We start from the raw sequence: 6,000 nt of genomic DNA on the forward strand, positions 1-6,000 counted from the left end.
TATCCAAGCTAAGCTTCTAACAGCCCTGTAGTAAAAGAAAATTTGACTAACATTGCAAATGTCACATCACAAAGTACTGATAGCCATGTAAACAGAATCTAGAAACTTGTGCTTCTACATGCAAAGCTCCTAGACCACTCTTCCACCTTAATTCAGAGTTTGTCCTTTACCATAGCAACACCATGAACTTGTAACTGCCAACGCACACATATTCTCTTATCTAGCAATGTCTAATTGGCCAGCAGAGCATTCGAACAAGAAATGATGTCTTGTTATTATAGGGTCCTGTCTCATGTCTGCCATGTAGAAACAGCTCCACTAAAATTATAGTGTTGTGCCTAGAAAATAAAATTACTTCCATCAGTCAACCTGCAAAAAATGAAATGAATCTATACAGTCTAGACATTTTTAACCAAGTGTGATGGTCCTCCTCCTCCATTCTTTGTACAAAATTTAGGATTTCTAATCTCAATCCATCTAATTGTCCTTGACGGATTAAATAACAGCCAGCTAGTAAGTGTGAGGGACAGTAAAGGCAGTACAGTTTAGTGCCTAGGATGAATTAAAGGAAAGCTTTTTTAAATCCCAAAAGACGGTCTTGATCAATTTTCTTTGCACCCTGGAATAGTTTCCCATCTCTAAACTGAGAACAACTGACCTTCCATTACAGCCTAATTATGAAGACAGATGAAGACATTTGCCAGATTCAAAGGGACAAGTTTTGTTTCCACTGCTTTGGAAACTGTCACTTCCAAATCAAATACCACCGCAAGTAGGTCCGACCCAAGATACACATCTGGTTGTATGTGCTGAGATTGAAACTCACCATTACCTGAGAAACATTCCAAAGTGTGAGTTAAATATTGATGTATGGATTTGTAGTCTCAGCACATGGGCACCAAAACTATTTCTAAAATGTCATGCCAAAAGTCATTTTGTGGCCACTTCACCACATAACCACACTGCTTAAAATGACAATATTTAGTAGGTATTAGAATTAAAGGTATAAGGGTAATTTGCCAAGATAAACCTGCTTCAATTCAGTTTTTTTTTTCTCCTACAGACATAAGCATCAGAAAACCTTTATCCATCAGCAATCCAGCACCACCATCAAATATACCTTTCCCCTCATTTTTTTCAGGTACTAACATGTTGTTTGAGGTTACAAAGACTGAGAAACATCTGGATCTATTGTAGGCCTTCCTCTGATTTGCAAGAGATTACCAAGGGTTGGTGATTTCCAAGTGCTTAATAATACCAGCAACAGAATAATTGCGCTATCCACCCACACACCTAAAATTACATTATTGAAGAAGAAAGCTTAGAATAACCTGAATAGACTTTTGTGTGTTGGGAAGAAGCACTGGGAATTCTGCTCAGTTCTCCTGCTCTAAGTAAATTTTGGCATCCAGAATTCTTTAATTTTAAGTGTGTATATTTTGCATCGAGTTCTGGTTTGTAGATCTTGGGATTGTAGTGAAAAGCAAAGTACGGTAGATCCTGCCCACAAGCCTGGAATATGTTTACTGCTTTCCTGCTTAAGAACAGCCCTACTACCCCAGCCAAAACCTCATTCTCATGCTTCTGTTCAATTGAGGGGGAAACAGTCTTGTTTTTTTAAAATCTGTTTCATAATTTATTGAAAAGACTGGGGAATTCATCCCATTTCAAAGCAGGGAACATAACGGAAAGAAAATCTGTTCCTGTATGAGGGGGACTATCACTTGTGTGTATTTTCATCTAATTCTGCAGTGCAGAGCCCTGCACCTCTGAAGAACAGCATGAGAGCCACAAGTGTTCCTGATTCTGGAGGAAACCCCGGTAAGGAAAGGTTAAGGCAAATAAGACATACAGTATATGTGTATCTCACATGTAGACTTGTTTCATGGTAGCCGGGGGGGGGGGCTCTAATTCAGATTCAAGCGCCTCTCCTACCCCGCCACTTCCTCCTCCATCGACTTCTGCTGCTGCTGCTTGATCCTACTACGTATTTGCTGCTGCTGCTGCTACTACAAAGTCAACTGTCCTTCTTGTCTTATTTGGGAAGGCAGCTGGCGCAGGACCTCCACCTGAAATTAAACCCGAGGTAAACAAGAGCTCGGGCAACAGCGGACGGACCACAACAGCTGCGTGAGGTTAATCGCGCCACGCGGCGAGGAGGGGGGAGAGAGAAGGAGAAGGGGCGGCGGGAAAGGGGGGGGGGTCAGAGAAGCCGCGCAGCTCCCCGGGAGGCGGCGAGGGGCGCCCGGCGCCTTTCCTTCCGAAAGGGATGGCCGGCAGCCGGTCAAGCCCCGTCGGCGCCCGGGGATCCCTGCGGGCGAGAGACCTGCTCGCCCCCTTCTGCGCCCAGCGAGGGAGGCCTCCTCTTCTGTCACAACACTCGGAGACCGTCTGCGGCGACCTCGTCACCACCACCTTTAGAAAACATATGTACGCAGACTCCTGCCTATATTTCTATTTATTATTATGATGATGATATGTTCTAAAGGGTCAGCTGCTCCCGAGTCAGTTGCAGCCACTTGGTGCCAAACTGCACGTTTTCTCTGCCGCCAAAGGGCTGCCCGGAAATGGGGCGTTTGGGAGAGAAAACGAAATTTATAGCCACTGCATTAAAGACATCTATTGGGCCGATGCTTTGCCACCACCCCGGAATCCGTCTTCCGTCCCCCGAATCCTTTCTCTTCTCCCGCCCTCCCCGCAAAATCGCCCACCCTTTTCGCCCCTTTCCTGCCTGCATCTGTTCCGAAGGGCCGCCGGCAAGTTCGACCTGGGTGTGCGTGCGTGCGTGTGTGTCTGTGTGTGTGAAGCTGCGCTTCCTGACCGCTGTCCGTCTGAGCCACCGCCGGCTTGTGATTATGTTAAAATTTCACCGCCCCCACCCGATCTCCTGATCCCCCGGGGCGGAGGGAAGAAGAGAGTTTTCGGATCGGCAGCCAAAGCAAGTAAGAGCAACCTAGGGCGGAAAATCCTGCACCTTCTATGGAAGCGCCCCACAACCCACCAGCTTCCCTTCTTTCCCCTGCAATTTCCTCCAGGTCCTTCCGATGATCAGAGTGCAGAAGTAGGATGCGAGCCTGCAGCACCCGGCTTATCTCCATATGTATGTGCAACACACACACGCACGCACGCGCAGTCTCACACACAGTCAGGCTCCAGCTCCATCAAGGCGGAAAAAACAGCTCTCACGTTTTTGCGTTTGCAACATGGGATCCAGCAGTTTCCTGATGCATGCTTTTGCAAAACCATTGCATCGCGTCTTCTCGCTTCTCTTCCCACCCGCCTCGCTCCAGAAAAAAAAAAACAAGACAAACAGTGCACATATTCGGGTGCAAGCACTAAACGGTCACTTCCAACCTGATTTTCCAACACGGGAAAAGGAACCACCATCACTTACCCTTTCGGAATCTTTTCTGCGGAGGGGGGGGAGAGTCCTTCTAAGTACCCCGTTACAGATCCTTCCAGTCCTTTAAAACGATCTCATTGCATCTCGTGGTAAAACGTTGTCAGGACAAGAAGGGAGGAAAGGAGGGAGGGAGGATGGGAGGGAGGCGATGTCGAGAGGGGGGAATCTCCTTGGCATGTCAGTCCAACTTGTCTGGGTTGCTGGAAAACCGCGGTTCTTTGGCTGCTCCCAACAGGGAAGTGCATTTGGAAAAAAAGGGGGGGGGAGTGGATGAAATGAAATGCCGCTGCGAATCTGACCCGCCTCGCGTTTCGGCGGTGCACGCGGAGTAATTAATCTGGAGATGGGGAGAAAAGGAGGTGGGGGGAGAAAAGAGGAGGGTAAGGTGGGGAGAGGAGGAAGGGCGGGGTGCCGAGAGAGAAAGGACGCCCCCGCCCCGCCAGTCTCTCGAAGCGGAGAGGAGGCGGGCGAACCTGGGCGCCCGCTTACTTTCTGGCCGAGCGGCGGCGGCGGTGGCGGCAGCCCCGGCTCTCCGGGTGCACAACTGCATGCAGCCGGGAAGCCGAGTCCGAAAGCCAATCTCCAAGCCGCTCCGAACTCCACGTCACCCGATCAGCTGGGAGCAAGAAACTGCAACCGAATTACAAGCCGTGCATATTTATCCCTCACCACGGGGCCGGGAGAGCGGAGCAAAGGACGGGGACGAGGGCTGGTTCTCCCCTTTGTGGTGGGGGGGGGGATTTCGTTTCTGTCAGATCGTGGACTTGGAAGCGAAGCACGAGGCAGGCAAACCTTCTCTCTCCCCCCGCGCGCTCCTAGTCGCGTTCGAGGGAAGACCGCGAGGGGGCTGCCTCTCTCGAAGACCCGGACAAGGGGGGGGGGAGCCCGGGGCAAGCGGCGATCCCAAGCCCCGCGCCTTCGACTTCGGTGGCTCTTTCGACTTGGTACTCTGTGGGGGGGGGGGGGGTAGGGTGAGAATAACGAAGGGAAGGCGGCGAACCGAGCGAGATCGGAGCCGTAGACATTTAAAAGTAACACACACACACACATACACACACACACACACGGCGCGGGCGCGCGCGGGCGCCCACAGAAACACACATGGACGCATCCCACAAACTAACCCAGATCGTTCTTCCAATTTGCCAAGGACATCTGAGCGAGATTATATATAGCCCTGAAAATTGCTGAGAGCAGAAATCCGAGAGAGAGAGAGAGAGAGAGAGAGAGAGAGAGAGAGAGAGAGAGAGAGAGAGAGAGAAGTCAGTCAGTCAGTCCATCCACGCAGTCATCTTCCTTAACCAAAGTCAAATAACTACTTGGGAGGCCGCGGCGATCATTTGGAGGCTAAAAATACGACCCGCTACCTCGCAAATTGCTGTTTGACTTCGGTGACAAATGACCGGGCTTGCAAACTGTGGGTTCCCACAGCCTGGAGGAGAATGATAGCTTTTGAATGTGGGAAGAAGGGAGGCCAGGCACAGATGTTTCCCGGTCTGTCATTGCCGCTATATTTGTCCCGAACCAGCGCAGAAAGGGGTGGTGGTGGCGGCGGCAGTAAAACGGCTGGAAGAGCTTCGCCACTTGGCATCAGCAGTCTCAGGGCCGGTAAAGAGGGAGCCTGCCCCATCCCGGCATCATCCTCTCCGATGTGCCCGACGACACGTCCCGCTGCCCTGGCCGCCGCTGGCTAGAGAGGATGGACGGTCCAAGTTTATAGGCCAAGACATCTGGGAGGTGCTGGAATGGGAGAAGCTTTGGCCTCTCGTCCCACTAAAACAAATCTGCGGACGCCCTGTTGGGCATGACGACCCTGTAAAATGAACAGGACCTGATCAAGGATGCTCACTTGCCGTGCTGGTTTTCCCCTTCAGCTTGAGAATAAAAACAGACTTCGATTTCATCCAAGGCAGGGAAATTTGCTTTTTTTGGGCTACAGATCCCAGAACTCTCCATTAGGGGATTCTGAAAGCTATAGTCCCCCCCCCCCCCCCAAAAAAAACCCTAATGGTTGTTGTGGGTTTTTCGGGCTCTTTGGCCATATTCTGAAGGCCGGCATCTTCAGAGGACGGGAGTAGCACAGGAGTAGCAGTTCTTAGTCCACCACATCAAATCCTCTGAGACTCTAATATATTTATTTCTCTGTCCAAAATACTGGCAGAATGTGGACAGGAAATACAGACCAGCGTAAACACTATCCTAGCTACTTTATTGGATCTGAAATATTATTTCAACAACTAAATAGATGAATGTAAGAAGGGTATGGGTGGGAAGACAAATATAAGGCAAATGCATCGGAAATGGTCCCCATATTTGTTACAGACGTGAATGACAAATACTACGTTAATATTTACCAATGTGCACCAGTGTCACCTACTGGATTGTGTGATATTCTGTGTGATTTATTATTTCATTTTCAATCTGTACTACATCATGCAATCTTTAAAAGCAATAATTCAATAAGCAGATGGTTCTCCTCTGTCATCAGAAGCTCTATTACATTATGAGTCTGGTGTGGAAGTAAGACCAACAAGACAAACTCTGGAAGTAGAATGTGGAATACCTACCATATTCAGTGGGATATGTTTCTTTATAAA

General features: G+C 49.3%; 1 protein-coding gene across 6 annotated transcripts in view; it reads right to left on the reverse strand.

Moving 5' to 3' along the window:
• The window catches only part of SLC8A3 (solute carrier family 8 member A3), a 208,661-nt gene extending 204,741 nt beyond the window's left edge, over positions 1-3,920 (reverse strand). For all 6 annotated transcript variants that reach the window (XM_078390688.1, XM_072986169.2, XM_072986168.2 and 3 more), the window contains exon 1: positions 3,395-3,920. The gene's annotated coding sequence lies outside the window, so the exon portion shown is untranslated. The remainder of the gene's footprint in view (positions 1-3,394) is intronic.
• Positions 3,921-6,000: the final 2,080 nt, after the last annotated feature.

This window comes from Pogona vitticeps, chromosome 1, assembly GCF_051106095.1.
Source record: "Pogona vitticeps strain Pit_001003342236 chromosome 1, PviZW2.1, whole genome shotgun sequence".
Lineage (NCBI taxonomy): Eukaryota > Metazoa > Chordata > Lepidosauria > Squamata > Agamidae > Pogona > Pogona vitticeps.